Below are 17860 nucleotides of genomic sequence, written 5' to 3'. Positions count from 1 at the left end.
TACGTGAGTAAGCTGAAACACATAATAAAAACTTCTTAATTTATCAGTAGGAGTAAAAACAATTGTGTGACTGGTCAAAACCAAATCGTCACATTGCCACAATAAATTTAGTAGACTATAAAAACTAAGTAAATCGAAAAACTAAACAATTAATATATAAGAAAGATCTAAAAGTTAAAAGCAATTAAAGCCGTGATAATAGTAAAATACAACAGATCTGAAGCTAAACCACCTCTTCAAAATACGACTTTTAATTCATCGAATACAAGCAACAAATGAACCTTTTCATACCTAAATACATTTCGTAACTGTATACAAAATTGCTATGGCAAATTCCACATCGTACATACGTACGTCATGAACGTAGTTTTAATCAATTAACTTGTTAATTTTACTTTTAAACTTTCACATTGAAACACTTGAATTTAAATATTTGCCCGACTGCGAATAACTTTAAACGACGCATTAATATTTCATTTATATTCACGTATGAATTGTAAATGCTGTATGTGAAAATAATATTGTGACAAAAACATTTTTTTTGTACAGGAATTGTTTTTTTGTATAAACCTACATGCTTTTCTTGGTTTTATATTAACTTTGATTACTTATACTGTTTATCGTTTTAATTTTATTTTAATTATATTTAGCTTAACAGTTGCTACTAGCATAATTACCCTGTTATATTTATTCTTTAAGTTTATGCATCATCTATTCTATAAACTTACATAAAATTCTAAGAGGGATAATCCCACCTTGGGCGAAGTGAGAGTGAGTGTCAGACTCTTACGGACTAAAAACTCACCCTATTCCTACTCCTGCTTTTCGAACCGAAACCCCAAGGGCCAAGGCACTATTTTTTATCTAAAATAGTTTTCATACTGATGTTAGTTAAGTAGTCAATATATATTTTAATACAATTCTGTTTATACACGTTCCAGAAATTCTAATACCACATGTGGTTTACTATTCAATATTCATTATACGGCTACAATTTAACCGACTGCGTAAGTAGTTATTGTGTGTAACAATGGTATCTAACCCCATGTCAACACTACAGCGCGCTGCATTCATAATTTATATTAAATTTCAATTAAAATAGGTGCTTGGGTCTATTTGGAGTGATGTTTGTTAATGGTATTTTGTATTTGAACTAAGTATTTATTCATGAGTCTAGTACCTATATTGTATTTTAGAATTAAAACGATTAAATATCAATGCCTGTTATTTTAATAGGAATAATCAAGATAATTTATTATTTTAACACGATTTTTGTATTTTCTTACAGAAACAAATACTTTTGATAATATATTGAATTGAAATATCGCATGAAGTTACTTCTAGAAAGAAATAAAAAATACTTGTCTAATATATTTTCATTACCTAATGTTTGTAATCGACGACGGTCTAAATAGATTTTTAATTTTCATACCCCGTCATGATTGAGTGTAGACAGTAATAAAAAAATGACTATACAAAGAATAAAAACACAAGAAGCTTTTATGCTATCACAGAACATTAATATCACGACAAACAGGAAAACAAAAATAAATTTTCTGAAACTGATAATGGAACACAGAAAATAACCCTGGAATCCTCTCAGAATGGGTATTAGGGAGTTATTATATTATTCGATTTAGAAAAATTGAGCTCATCACGCATTTCTTTATAAGCTCTTCATCTTATTTCGTAAAGACGGTCGGAGGCGACGTCATCGTATTTTTTATCAAATGTTTATGTGAATTTTCAAGCAAAAGAAATTAATATCAGCAGAATATCATGCTCTTAATTTTCAAAATGTCGTATAATGTCAAATTCTAATACACCTCTAAATAAGAGCCCCATTGTAATTTAAAATTAGTAGAGCTAGTCTCAATAATTTCACGTAAGTAAACTGCTATTTTAAATTAATTTAGTATTAGTAGTAGTAGTAAAAATAGTAGTATCACGACAGTTATTTTCATGACACATGACAAGTGACAGATGACATAAGTTGAGATGACGTCATAAATCCTACATCGCACATAATATGAATTATTATATCAGCTTAACACTCATTACCAGACTTAAAAAAAAAATGAAGGTTGGTTGGAGGTTCAAACTTTAACACGTGTTTTACCTATTGTCATTGAAGTCGCTTTTTTTAAACGTAGTTTTATTTTTATATCTGACCATAAAGCACTTTACAATATCAGCCATCTAGGTACAAAATGTGAGACTTCATTCTATCTAGCAAATACCGTCACACCGATACCCTGAAACCAGTAAATCCTGCAGAAGCCTTTTAGTAATACGATTCCATTTCCAGGTGTTTTATTGAACTGGAAATCCTTGAGATATATTTCTGGAGCTCAAATAGATACAGTTTTAGATTGAGTCTCGTCTTTGGTAGCATTGAATCACTTAAGTTACGAAATCAGTCTGATCTGATGGCAGATTGTATATAGATTACACGGAAATTTGTTCTAATTTTAATGTATATTATATAACTCAAAATTTATTTACGTGTTACGCCTTAAGTTCTAAATTGGCAAATCAATTTCGGCGAATTTTGCTATAGGTATAAGCCCTTTTGATCGAAAGTGGACCAGTATAGTAGTCAAAGTCAAAACGTGTATTGCAACTAAGTGTACAAATGATAGTCACAGAATTATTATAGTGTTAAGACTTAGTGGCCATTTACAGACATTGCAACATTTTAGATAAATCCATTCGTTGCTATTAGGATTGGCAATCAAATTCTAGGTAGAAGGTACAACATTTAGTACAACTGTTTGATAATATTTGTATGAATAGAAGTGATATGGAAACAGATTTAAAAGATGGTTTTTTTCTTAGTAAACTCAATATTGTTTTGAGAACTATTTGCCCGAACTTGACAATCCAAAAGTTCACTCAAAAATTACAAGCCAGCTTTATTTAACTACCGGAACAATCAAAATACCTATGAATGCATTATACAATATAACGGTAACAATATACATATAGTATAAAGTATCCAACCTCATCCAAAATGAATGACATCGACCGATTTACATCGATATAAATCGTATATTTGAATCGGTAAACAAGACATATTATTCAAACTATATGCAAATGAATGGCAACGTAATTGACCTACGGGTTGCCGATTGTCACCGATACTGGTCCGATTCAATTTCACGGAAAATGTGTTTTTTTTACAGTATTTTAATATATTTATAAGGCTATAGGTGTGTTACTGCGTTGAATTGTTAATTTTTATGTATATTTATTGTGTTTGGACGTGTTTGTAACCTAGCATGCAATGTTTGAATGCCTTCAGAAAACTGTTAAAGATAAATTTCAAGGTCCGTTTTCATGCTTGCCAAGCCTCGACAAGCGTCTACAAGCACAAGTGTATCAAGATACCGTTTGGCTTGGCTTACGTGAGCTTGTAGACGCTTGTACAGGATCCGGATTACTATCGGCTATTGGACATAGATCAAAGGGCACTTGCTTGAATGTATGTAGCACTCTGAGCATTCACAAGCATGTAAACGACATTCAAAATACCAAGCGAGATATGGGTGCGCTTGGAGTTTGTATGTGCTTGTCGAGTCTAAACAAGCATGGAGATGTACCTCTGTTAAAACCGCGTTGGCTTTTTATTAATACTTTAAGATGCTTTCTTTATTTCCGAACAATGATATTATAAACAATTACAATGATATTATTTTGCTTCTATTTATAATATATTGTGGAAAATATGGATTCTGAATATGCCTTTTTTTTAAATTAACATGATAAACAATGTGGGTTTTTCGCGTGGGAAAAATCTTTTCAGACGTTTTTATACTATTTATTTTTAATTTGTTACTTTTTACCAACCATTCGTTCTGTAACTTGTACGTTGATGTTATCGGACTTTGTAACCTAAAAAATATGAAGTATAATTCATTATTGTTTTCGACTTTTTACTTCATTTCAGAAGGTTATTGCAGTTTAATTGTTGGTTTACTTATTATTTCACATACCTATTTTTTTTTTTTTTTAAGTGTAATGTGGTTTGACAGTAAATAAAATAATATGAAACTACTTAAATGACTAAGTATATACCTACTAGGTATGTGGTAATATAAAATAAAAAACAAAATTTCAGGAACATTCACGTGGCATTACATGGTACTATGTTATGATAATATCGTTTAATGAAACTATATGTTGTGGTAGCCCGAAAGTTTGAGACGCCCGCTTCTCATGCGTGATGATACGAAAGAGGGTTCAAAACCTAACAACGACGACCACCAATGTGATGTTTTCCGAGTTATAATGTACTTTCTAATATTATTTAGAGACCACTGACTAACAGTGAAGAAAAACAGCGCGAGAAAACCTGGGCTTATAATTTCTAATTATAAGTTTGAAATTGCCATATGAAATTGCATTGAGTAAACGTATAGCCACTCACAGGCTATTGTTGTGTGATGTGATTAAGTGATACATATAGATGTATGTAGGTACTATAAATATACATACAATTATATACAAAATTCTTATACAATTCACGGCCATTCGACAAGTATTGATTAAATATTGAGTAACAAGCGTAGAATTGATTATTGATTTAAAGTTAAGTTATTTGTTAAACAATGTATCGGAAACTTGTATTTTTTAGACTTATTTAATTGTTAATTTGTTAAAACTGTTCCAATTTATTGCGTCATAAAGGGCAATTTTATTATAATACTCTAAATAGTGATTGAGTAATCGATTTGTACTTTGATTTTTAGTTTGAACGCGTTAAAGTTCAAAATTGGATGTCGAAATTGTGAGATTTTTGTTTGTAACGTAAGTCAGATTAAAGCAAAAACCTCCTAGGTGTTATAATATTAAATAAATAATACGTTTCACCATTTGAACATTTGAAAAACAGTCCAAAGTACTACTATGCCGTACTATTACTGAATTTGAATAACTATTAAAGTAATTTAAATACGATTGAAAGTGTTTCTATTATTTATCGCGAACAATATGGTTAGGTATCTAGATATCGGAAGACACTCTTTAGTCCCAGAATGAATAAGTACGTGTAGAATAAATGGTATGATATTAAGCGCCCGTTTTACCACCTCCATATAAGTAGGTAGGTATAGTTTACCAGACAGAAACGAATATAGTAGATAGTTCCTACAAATTACGTTATTAATTTAAGTTTGATACGTAGCGGCTATCCAGACATTATGAAACGGGCTCTAATACTAGTTCGATTTGTAAAAGAAACATCACTAAAGCACTATCAGCCATGATATCTACGAAATTATTTGCGTTATTTTATAAATGAATATAGTAAACTATATTGTCAATAAACCTATTCAGAGAATCGGTATACGGATATTAAAGCTAAACTGTACCACATTAAAAGTCTATTAAAAAACTAACTGTATACAAAATCACACATTCTACCATTCTAATTAATTATTATTTATGAAACACTGGCAAAAACAATTTCAATTTTATTCCATCCTATCAACAAAAAAGAAAATACCGAAAGTAAAAACTAAAAAAACGAAAATTAAGAAAGATCCGCCACTCACCTTTCTATTTTCCTTTTACAAAATATATGAAAAATCACAGTCTGGGAAACGATCCTGGGACGTGGGTACCGGCAGCCGACAACCACTCGTCTGGACTCCGTGACGAACGCGTTGTAGTATTTAAAACAAATGATTAAAAAAATATACATACAGGTTGTTCACAAAATTACACTTTTTGACAGCTGTGTAACTGTCATTGATTACGTCTATAGAACGTTGTAGAAGCATTTATTTTAAGTTTTAGATATTTAAAATTCTTAAAAGATTTTCTTAAACGCATAATCGAAACCGACAGTAATAGTAGGAATATCAAGAACTAAAGCGTCGTTTAGGAGTTACGCTAGAACTTTAAAAACTCATTTATCACTAAAACTAATTTCATATCCTCCTCTCGTTTGAAAAGAAAAATTGTCTTAATTGAAATTTAATCATCTAAAAATAACTTTTATAGGAACAGAGTGTTACCCGCGTAATTTCTTCGAAACATAAACTTAATGCCGATCGTGATGTCAGAAGATTAATAATTAACGCCAAACTTCAACATTCTCCAAGTTTCAATAGTCTTGTAATCCCTCTTGAGTTTGACATTGTCACGTATTTTCAAATATGGAAGTTGGAAATTTCGATGAGCCATATTTAGATGACATTTTGAAAATAATGGAATAATTCTTAGGTGTGTTTGAATTCGTGGCATTATTATGGTGGCAATTTAATAACCAACTAGTATTGATTAATCGCCACATTGGTCCCGTTCTTCCTAAAAACAATAAAAAGATATTTACTTTAACACATTGAACGCCGTGGTGGTCACCGGTGACCGACGTTAGCAGAGGATTTACCTTCAACAGTTTTATATTGACAGTCAAAGACTTAACCACATCCAAATAACAGATTTTTAGGTATCATTCTGAACTCCATTATAAATACAATTAGTAAACTTATCATACATAGGTCATTATCATGGAAATATACACATAATATAATAAATTAAATACTACACATTTCGTTCAACCAAATAAACAACAGCCTGTATATAAGTTACGTTACTTCTGATTTTAACGTCACACGTGTCGTAGTTAATTTCAATTTCATTGTTTTCACAAAGTCACTGGCAGAGTTTACTACATAGCTACCAAATTATGTATGTTTATTAGACATTTGTGTCACATTAAAAAGTACCTAATGTGAAAATTAAGCTTAAGTCAAACACGTGTGGCATTTTAAAATTAATTTTGAGTTTATCGCTTTACAATCAAATGACTAACTAGACTTAAAAATCTTAAACTGGATTTTCAGTTAGTTTTATGATCATTTTTCTCAGAGATTGACGTGTTAAAGAGTAACTTTGTAACCTATTTGCAAAAATAAATATCATTTAAGTATCATTAAATTAAATTACCTTATAAAAATCACGTCTTAAGAATTACATAATAAATTACCATCTAGCTATATGACCTTTATTTTACTTAAAATGTTATATAGTTGTATAATAATATCAATAAAATACTCACCAAAATACCGAGTAATAACTACAAGCTCCCAATAATTCCCCTTTGACAGTAACATTACGGCATTAAAGTTGCTTTGTTTGTTAATGACATGTTTTCAGTTCAATTCCAAGCATCCCCTGACCTGCCACTCAATTACCATAAGCATTTAACTAGTAGCCAACGTATTCACTATAATAACGTTAAATATACTATTTACTATCAGATATTTTTAACGAAAAGTGCACAGAAAATAGATAAAAATAGACAATGATTTGACATTAGCAAACTGCAACGTTCCCGCCAAAAGTAATGTCAGTTGTCAATACGCTTGTCACTTGTTTCGCATGCAGTTCGAAATGTCAAACTGTTTGAAGGCAAAGGTCAACATGTCATTATGCCTATAAAGTTTTTTAATATGGTGAAAATAAATAAATTAGTGTTTTTAATTGAAATACATATTTTGATATCGTTATATTTTAAAGAAAATAATTACACTTATGTATTTCATTGCGAAAATTATAAATAAATAATTTTAATTTGAATATGTTCGGTAAAATGTTTTACACTGGCAAAGGTCAAAAGGTATTTATTGGTTAAAGTCGAACATACGCAACAACAAGTTCAGTTTATCAAGGACAATTTCAATTTAATTATATTAAAAGTATATTTTTCAAGTAGCAACAAAGCATTGATATTAATATGTACGGTTATCACAATCATTAATCATTTTATTTTTTGAAATGTGTATCATAAGCCGTAATTATTTATATGAAAGAGACGATGAATTGAGAACAGAGCCAATATTATTTACTTTTTCTATGTGTACTTTTTCAAAGACCATTCTTTTTGTTATTCTGCCTTATGTTATTTTTTTTTTATCAAAACAATCAATAACTGGCCTTTAACTTCTAGGATTCCATTTTCAAAATTCAAACACTGTTACAAAAGCCAATTTTACCAAAAGCGATGACAGTATGACTGATACACCATACCTTTTTTTGTTGACGTTAAATCAACCAACATCTTCTCCCGCCTTAGGTGAGGCGAGAGAACAAAGTGTCAGACTCTTACTGACTAAAAACCACCCTGTTCTAACTCTGCTTTTCGAGTCGGAGCGGTGGTAATCCGCTAAGCAGTCTGCAGCTCTGGCTACCTTGCGATTTAACTGTGCAGACTTAACTGTATAACTGTACCTACAGCTAAATCGTAAGGAGTGTAGAACAAACAGTTGAATTGTACACTATGTTTTAACTGAATTAAGAATAGATTAAAATTGTATCTGCAGCTACAACTACACAGTTACCGTACATCACAAGGTGTGCAGCGTGCATTAAAGGATTATAGAATGATGATCAAGATCATTATTGGTATACCTATAACTACAAATTCAACAATTTTTCCACCTAAAAGTTCACCACCAAAAACATCGTATCGGAATATTTAGATGTACGAGTACAATCACGTGTTTTTGCAATGTCAAGTACTCACGTGCAAATTGTTATGACGTTGGACAAAGAATTACTATTCAAGCATTAACATTGTGTCGAATACTTTAATTGTTACATAGCTTAGGAAGTGTGTTCTACACAAAACATACATACATACATATGTAGATACATAACCTCTTGGTTGTCTCCCATAGGTGTAGGAACGGGGTGGTTTCTAGTCAGTAAGAGTCTGACACTTCCTCTCGCTTCGCTCAAGGCAGAAGTCATTGGATGATTTCCTCCCCTTAAAAAAATACACATATTAGGTACATACCAATATAACATATTAGATGTAAGTAATCTTTTTTTAAAGATTATTTAATATACATTAATTTCGCAAACTATATTAATTAATAAACAAGGATTCATTTAATAATTGCACATCTATATCTATACATATAATAAAATCGTAGAAAAGTGCTGTCTGTACATTGAAAATAAAAATAAAAAAAATAGCAGGGGTTATTGTTATGTCGATGTCGAACCCAAAAATGTAATTAACTTTTTTTTTGTCTGTTTGTCTGTTTGTCTGTTTGTCTGTTTGTCTGTTCGTCTGTGCGCGCTAATCTCAGAAACGGCTGATCCGAGTTGGATGCGGTTTTCACGAATATATTGTGGGATGCTTAAAGGAGATTGTCCAAATCTGGCTATTTTTGAACAGGCTGCTCAACAAAAATGTATTTTATTTATATTTTAGTAAATGTCTGACGCTAATAACTTTGTATCAATTTGTACTTTAAAAAAATCGATTTTTATTGGTATTTGTTATGATAAGACCAAGTATTTGTAGTAGTTGGCTTTGAATTTGACTTTAGTACTGCCAACCTGCTGTCAATCTGTTATGTTTTTCGTCAAAATGACAGATATTATTCGCTTTGTTCTTTTGCATTGTGAGTGTTGAAACTCCAATTTATTGCGTGGGAAAATACAAAGTAGACACATTAGTAGGAAAACATATTTTGTATATATATTATATGAAAATAACACTAAAGGCAGGACAGCCATAAAACATTATTGCTGCAACTGCATGGTGGGTCATAGAACAGTAGGTTGATGTGCACATATAATAACTATTATTTGGTTTTTAAGCTGGGCAAGGTACCAGAAAATTATTAATCCATCTGCCGAGTTCCTTGACCATATTTTAATTACATATGAATCGGATTAATAATGCAATTTAATAGAAAAAAATGTTTTATTTCACGCATAATCAGTTTCAATAAAATGTAAAAAAATATCTAAATATAAATCTTGATACAAAACTAAGTTTGTATCTTCATTCTTACTGATATGAACTAATAAATCAAACATATATTATTAGCTGAAGTGCTTGTTCAAAAATAGCCAAAGTCCCATACAAGTTGGTCAATCCCCTTTACATTTAGTGTTTGTTTCATGTCAATCGGTTCATAAATAAAAAAGTTATGTCAAATTAAAGAATCACGTCGAACATTCTATGCTTATACCATTAATCTCCGCAACTATTTGACGAATTTGGTTGAAATTTGGTACAGATATAGTTTAGAACCTTAGAAAGGACATAGATATATTTTTATTTCAAAAATCAAAAAATAAAAATAAGAAATAAATTATTTATAAATAATTCTATGTCGATCGTTACACGACTTCGGCTCATGTTATTGTTTTAATTCATCGAAAAAAAGTAAATAAATAGTAAAAAGGTATGAAAAAAATAATATCAATATAATTAAACTTTTAGTACAAAGAAAATGCCCGAACGGAGTATAAATAAATAATCCAAGTTGTCTTTATCCTCGATAGATGGCGTTGGGATCGAAATAGATCGCGCTATGGTTTCGTTACATTCATTTGGTTGGGTATCGGCCGAGCGCTTCGGTACTATCGTAGAAAAAGTGTATCAGTCGTATGATTATTTGTCTGTAGTGGTCCTGCTGTTTCGTATATTCTAAATTGGTTTCGTTGTATTTGTCAATTAATAAGTTTATTTGTTGGGTTTTCCTGGTTTTTTGGTTAAACTATTTAACGTAGGTTTAGTTTGATATCGATTATTAGTAGTTACTGTAGTTAGTTTTTTTAATAAAATTGTAAGTCTAATTTATAAATTAATTAGAATAGATTTAAGTCGTTTCTTTTAAATTATTTAGTTTAAGCTTGGTTATTATAGCATAGAGGATAGGTTGTAATATAGTTTCTTTTTTAATTGTTATAAATTCGTAATTCGTAGCTTTCTTTAGTTTTAAGTTAGTTTAAGTCCGTTTTTAAACTATTTTTTCAATGCCCTAAGTGAGTATACATCTATTAAATTCAAACGCAGAGCTCATTATGTTGATTTTTGAAGAGTTCCCTGGAATATCTTCCACATCTCATTTTTGAAGAGATCCCGCGAGATCGGGAACTATGTGGTTAAAACCAAAAATTTGCCGGAAGTCACTATTCCACGCGAACGAAGTCGCGGGCAAAAGCTAGTTAACTAAATAATAAGTATAACTAAAATGTTTACAACTTAAAAATACCTTAAAAGAAATAAAAAAAAAAATAATATATCACATATTATTTATTTATTATTTAGCAACAGAATTATTAGAATAAATAAGGCTTTAATTTTTTAACTATAAAAATATTGTCACGTAATTGTTCAATTACATCTACACAGATTTAATATGACGTCAGAGTAAGTAGGTACTCATCCGTATCACTGTCACAAGGGAGATGTGGTAAACAACACAGTGCAGACAATTTCAACAGATTTTAAGTATATTTTAATGGAAAATCTATAAAAAGTACCTATTGTATGACTATTTGCATCCTAAACAAGTATTTAGTGCTAACTCTACCTGGATGACGACATAGGTGATTTCACACAGTACCTAAAAAATATTCAATGACTTCTTCGGCCTTAGGTAAGGTGAGAGTTTCAAACTTATTCATATTTACTAATCTCTGTAATTCTTTACTCAATTTTATAAAGCAGAAATTTCTTAATAGCTTGAAGTCACTTAGACTCTTCCTTCATTAATAGAAAGCTACATTATCAAGAAGTTACTTTAACAATAACTAAATGTACCAGTAATTTCTATCCCATCATACATAGATAGAAATTACTGGCTCTCCAAATTCGAAACCTTTTTTGGAACTTGAAAAATCATCGATTGACTTCCCTCGCCTTGGGAGAGGCGAGAGAGAACGTTAAACTCAAACTTACTAACTTTCCTTCTCTTACTTTGAACCAGGGCCCTGGTAACCCGCCAGGTAATGCCTACCGTGGTTGTTGACTTCAACGATAAAAAAGCTATAGTAATTTTAATGTACCAGTAACGTCTATAAATAGACTTTGTAACTAATAACTAATTATGTACATTACAAAATCACCTGTGTTACTATCGAAATAAGTTTTGTAATCAAAGTGTGCTTCGTATGTAGTTTCGAAGTAAGTTGGTAACTTAGTTATAGGGGGCTAAGTTAAGCAGCTGCGCCGTTTGAAAGATGATGGGAGGGGATGTGTTATAAAGTTTATCACGTGTGTGTAAGTGTGGCTTATTTAGATGTCATAGATTGGGTAAGTAAACGGTGATATTAAAACATAATTGTTATGATAGGTCATACCAATATATAATGAATGTTTGTTCAATAAAAAATCCAATATCCAATAAAAAATTCAATAAAAATGATTTGCGTTTCGTTAGTCTCACTAAAACACGAGAACGGCTGGGCCTATTTGGCTAATTTTGTCTTGAATTAGGTATTTGTTGAAGTCCAGGGAAGGTTTAAAAAGTAATCAAAAAATGTTTGAGGCGCGTTGAAGTTTGCCGTGTCAGCTAGTAGTAAAGAAATATTGAACATCTACAAAATATTTACTTATTGAATTTAATGTATAAAACTGACGAGTTTGTTCATGTATTGATCTACCAAACTACTGCTCCGAATTGAATAATTTTTTGAATCGGATAGTCCATTTATAGAACAAAGTGTTCTATAGATATAAAAAACCAAGCTAAGAACAATAGGAGCTGAGCCGAGCAGGGGATGAAATCGACGGGAAGTTACCTTTTTTAAGTCAAATAGACTAGGTGTATATTTAATTTATGGTAATGAACCCCATTAAGCCTGGGGTACACATACTACCACATATTTCTAGATTAGGTACTAAGCAATAATCTTTCTGACCAGTTTTTTTTTTAATTGTCTGTGAAATGGAATCTTGCAACTATGAGTATCTTACTTCTTAGTTTTTACTAATATTATAAATGCGAAAGTTTGTGTGTGTTACTCAATCACGTCAAAACGGCTGAAGGGATCGGGATGAAATTTGGAACAGGGGTAGATAATACTCTTTAACAACACATAGGCTACTTTTTATCCCTCAGAAACGTGAGCGAAGCCGCTGGCAGAAACTAGTTTTAAACAAAATCTCCCTACAAACACAAAACTTCAACCAACATTTTGGATTACAACGAAAACAATGAGAACTGCTAGAATAGAATAAATTCACATTTCAATAAACCAAAGGCCACACAATTTGAAGCGAATCGTATCAATATTCAAGTTGTATGTTAATTTATGTATGTGTGAAATATTTGGTAGTATAATGTTACTCGATAGCTGCATTGGACTGAGACCTCAGCCGTTTGGTTCGACAATCGTCTAACTGTACTTTAAACTTGCTTTGTAAATTATTGACTGCACGATTGGCTGGGCAACCTGCTGCCACAAAACGTGTAGTGGTTTCGATTCCCGTACGCAGCAACTCTGTGTGTGTTCCACAAATTGTTGTTTCGGGTCTGGGTGTCATGTGTATGTGTACTTGTATGTTTCGGGTGTGATGTGATCGACTGCCGATTACTGGTTTATCATCAAAAAGTGATCTGTCTGCTCGTTTCGTTACATACTCCACACGCACATAACGTTTACGGACGTATCTCATAAAAAAGATACCAAAAGGGCATGAACAATTAGCAATAATCCGATTAATAATGATCTCCAACCCGCCTGCCAAGCATAGCGATTATAGCAAACGCTTTAATTAAGAGTAGACCTATAGTCTAGTATTCTATTTTTCGAGGGGGAAAATCAACCAAAGTGAGGTGAGAGGGAGAGTCAGACTCTTACTGACTAAAAACCACCCTATTCCTACTTCTGCTCTTTGAGCCGGAGCCCCGGTAACCCGCTAGGTAGTCCGCAGCTCCGGCTAGCATTGTACTGTGATTTTAATGTAATTGTTGTCGATATTATAGGCTTATGGTCAGCAATAGACGTCATTTATTTAAGATGATGATAATTATTATATATAGATGCAAACGAATACTTATGACTAACGCAATGAAGATGATTGTACAGACATTAATACGACAAGAGAAATATTGGCATTTTATAATAATTTCCATCACTGTCAAGCTCATTGAAGGAGAAAGCTTAGAGCTGTATTGTGAAATATGCTTAATTAACTAAATAACACCGTCGCGTTTAGATGGTAACGCACTTAGATGAAAAAACGTGACGTGACGTGAAGTAGTGGTTAAAAAAAATGATTTGATTTTAGACTAGATCTACATAAGTTGATTATAATATTATTTATTATAATGTGGAAAAAAACAAAAGAAATAATTTCATATATCTGCTTTGGATAAAAGAAAAAAGTTGTAAATAAAGCTTAGAGGACGCCCTAGACGGACATATTTGTAAAAAACAGATTTCTGATATATTAAAGAATAGCCAAATTAAAAGTAGGTATCCTTCACCCGACAAGCATGCATGAAAAGAATGATGACTGTTGATGAAGCGAAACAGGTATGTAAGATTCATAGCAATTGGCGTTCCATTGTCTCTGCCTACCTCCATGAGAGACAGGCGTGAGGTTATGTATGACATACATCATCTGTGACATATTCCTATTTTGTAGAGGAAGCCTATGCAATCCTACAGTGGACTATTATGAGCTGTTGATGACGTCGTTTTAGGAGGAAAATTCGTAACATTTTTAGTGTTATATTGGTGCAGTAATTAGTGCATTTTGCAAGTGAAATAACCATGTAAGATTATTTTATCTATTGCTGCTCGTTAGTCTCGCTAAAACTTGAGAATGGCTGGACCGATTTGGCAAATTTTGGTCTTGAATTATATGTGGAAGTCCAGGGAAGGTTTAAAAGGTGAGAAAAAAAAATTGATGCGGTCCGAAGTTTGCCAGGTCAGCTAGTTCTTAATATCGATCAAAGGTAAACTGATTCATAATAGAAAAACATGGTAAATATCCCGTTGCAATCTTCAATATATATTTTATGGGCCGATGTTTGGCTGCTATCTCGCTTGATGGTAAGTGATGATGCGGCCTACGATGGAGATATATGATATTATGATATTTTCGCTACTTACCTATAGGTATTTAAGTAATTTGTTTCACAATAACAATTTTACTTTTTTTCCGTCATACGCTGTTATCCAGTGACGTAGAAACAGCCTAGTGCGTCACTGTGACGTGGTACAAACGTTTTCTCTTCATTTAGCAGTGTTCAGCGCTTAGTGGCTGGTAATTTATGAAGTCTCATAAAACGTGACACTTTGCCGAGGTGTGAATATACTGAATATCCCGGTGTTTCGCGCTAACGTGTTAATATTCATATTTAAATAGGAATATAATGTTGGGTAGGATATTAGTTTTTATACTGACTTGATTATTAAATGCTAAAGTTACTAGAATAGTTAAGTAGTAGTGTGTAACATAGGTACTATACTTAATATTGATTAGATTTATCGTAAAAAAAATGTTTGACAAGGGCACCAAACAAGCACGGCACGGACCAAGAGTCCGTGGAGAACAAATATAAATAAAAAATATATACTTAGGTACCTACTAAGGACTATAGGTAATTAGAAGTTATAATGAGGAATTTACCGTTTTGTTCGAATGCTATGCGATTTTAACCATTAAGTATTAAAAGATACCACCCAATCATGATAAATAAACTAAATAGGGTACCTCCTTAAATTTTCTCTATCGCCCTAAGTTTTTGGTCATTTAATGTGAATACAACCTTCTCTTAAGTCTGAAAAATACTATGCGGAAGACCGCATCAAAGCACGAAAGTGTAAAGAAGACGCGAGATAACCGCACACAAACACATATAGGACAGATCAAATGGAAAACCTCCTTTTAAAGTCAATTATTTAAGAGTTCAATTTTCATAACTAAAAGATCTGACAATGGATCTAACCAAGAATAATAAAACCGCAGCAACAAAACCTTTAAGAGCTGACAAATTTTAACAACGATGCGAAATAAAATAATATATAAATAAATAAATACCAAGAATATAATAGGTACCCATCAACATAAACTCATACGCAAACAAGAGCCAATCCCTTCCGTCTGATATTTGAACAAAACACGATCGGAGCGTAATTAGCAAGCGTTGGAAATGTACTATATTTTATTCATAATATTACAACATCGCTCATGTATACTGCGACCTACGTACTTACATATGTATGATTGTAGGTACATATATGTATACTTTTTCGGTAAATAATTCATTCTTGTTTATGAAATCTATTGTTCAGTTTCCTTTTTTGTTTCTACGACGATTTTTTTATTGTTTTAGTAAAACTTCGGAAGGCAAGGGTATCAGACCCTTACTGATAATCATATTCATCGGTACACATAGCTTAGCACTGGTGGAAAAAGACTCAGCGAAGCTATGTTTTTTATATAGATTTTTTTTTGAGATATTTATATCAATACATCGCATACTTAAGCGCAGCATTTTCCTCGCATGGCTCAGTATCAGTGAAAACGGTTACATAGTTTCAGCTTAGCTATTACATCTTCGTAGCATGGCCACATAGCACATTTGGTTGAAAATCACCCTAAATGAATAAGTCGCACTTACAATCACTGTACGATCGATTGAGACAATTTATGGTTCAAATGGCATCCTTAAAACAAGTAACACATAAAATATATTTTTAATGTTAAGTTTTAATGTGTACGGTCATCAAGAATGAGAGTGTGTACCAAAAATCTGTTTGTTCTGTCGTCTGAAAGAGGAAAAATTCCAATCACTATATTTAACACAAACTAATAAACAAGTTAAGCTAAATAAAACCATTTAATAATAATAACTAGGTATAAATTTGATTTCATATTACAAGGAAGATAGAATTAACCTTCCCCGAAAACTAAAGTTCAATACTCCTGTTTACCTACACAACTATTACACAACCCTAAGTTCTCCTCAACAATCATAAACATTACGTAACAAAAACATTACGCAATATTACATAACGCAACATTTGGCAACATGACTTAACAATTCCCTAAACTCCGAAAGACAGGGAGGCATTGAGAAAAAAAAACGAAAATCCAATTAAACTAACAATTAATTACAAAACCATTAATTAGTCGGCGACGGGTGTAATTGAATAATCGGAAAAAGTCGAACGCCGCTTGGGGGCGCCACCGTCGAACGGAGCTAACGTCTTCTGGCGAGTAATGAACTGACGGGACTTGGAGCTACGAAAAAATGTAAGAGATTTTTGGATGAAGAAATGTTTGCTTATTATGCATAAGCACATGTTTTTTTATGGTACGGTACCTATAAGCTAGTAAACGAGCAGACAGATCACCTGATAATAAGCAATTGCCGCCGGCAATGGACACCCGAAGCACCAGAGGCGTTACAAGTGCGTTGCCGGCATTTTGAGGGTTAGGAATTTAAGGGTTGTTGGGGAATCGGGGATCGGTAAGATTGGAAAAAGGGGTAATTGGTCTTCCGGTAACCTCACTCGCACAACGAAATACAACGCAAGCGTTGTTTCACGTCGGCTTTCTGTGAGGCCGTGGTATCACTCCAGCCCATTCGTACCGAAGCATGACACTCCCTCAAAGTGTAACATAGTATTTATACACCTTTACTTACCGTTACCGTGGTAATTTTTGATATCAAAATTTTGTTTTGTGAACCCGAATATTGGAAAAGCAATAATTTATGTTTTTCTGCTATTCTTACTCGTAGTCAGATCAACTGGAAAATTGTTGGAAAATGGAAAATACAATAACTTGCTGTTTATATCTTTTACACTACAAAAATTTTTATTACTTTCGTGTTACGTAAAATTTAATAAAGTTTATCGTTTCGTCAAACCTTTTATCCCTGACGGAATAGACAGAAGGTGCACATTACGACACGTAATAACACTGTATACTCACTTTTCACCATTTGTGCTATAAGTCCCATGTAATAGGGTGTCAGCCTATTGCCTATTGCAGGGTATACTGGACACAACTTCAGACTCCGTGTTATTACTAAGAAATTTTCGAAAAACCGATAAAAGCCTAGTAATAATTTGCCTGACC

At 32.3% G+C, this 17860-nt stretch overlaps 1 protein-coding gene across 1 annotated transcript in view; it reads right to left on the bottom strand.

Annotated features, from left to right (window-relative positions):
* The window catches only part of LOC118274609 (fatty acid synthase-like), a 58740-nt gene extending 53024 nt beyond the window's left edge, over positions 1 to 5716 (bottom strand). Inside the window, exon 1 of the mRNA XM_050696926.1 lies at positions 5556 to 5716. The gene's annotated coding sequence lies outside the window, so the exon portion shown is untranslated. The remainder of the gene's footprint in view (positions 1 to 5555) is intronic.
* Between the last annotated feature and the right edge of the window lie 12144 nt (positions 5717 to 17860).

Source organism: Spodoptera frugiperda, chromosome 11 (genome assembly GCF_023101765.2).
Source record: "Spodoptera frugiperda isolate SF20-4 chromosome 11, AGI-APGP_CSIRO_Sfru_2.0, whole genome shotgun sequence".
Lineage (NCBI taxonomy): Eukaryota > Metazoa > Arthropoda > Insecta > Lepidoptera > Noctuidae > Spodoptera > Spodoptera frugiperda.
Note: the sequence above shows the minus strand (reverse complement) of the source record. Positions and strands in the feature narration are given on the sequence as shown.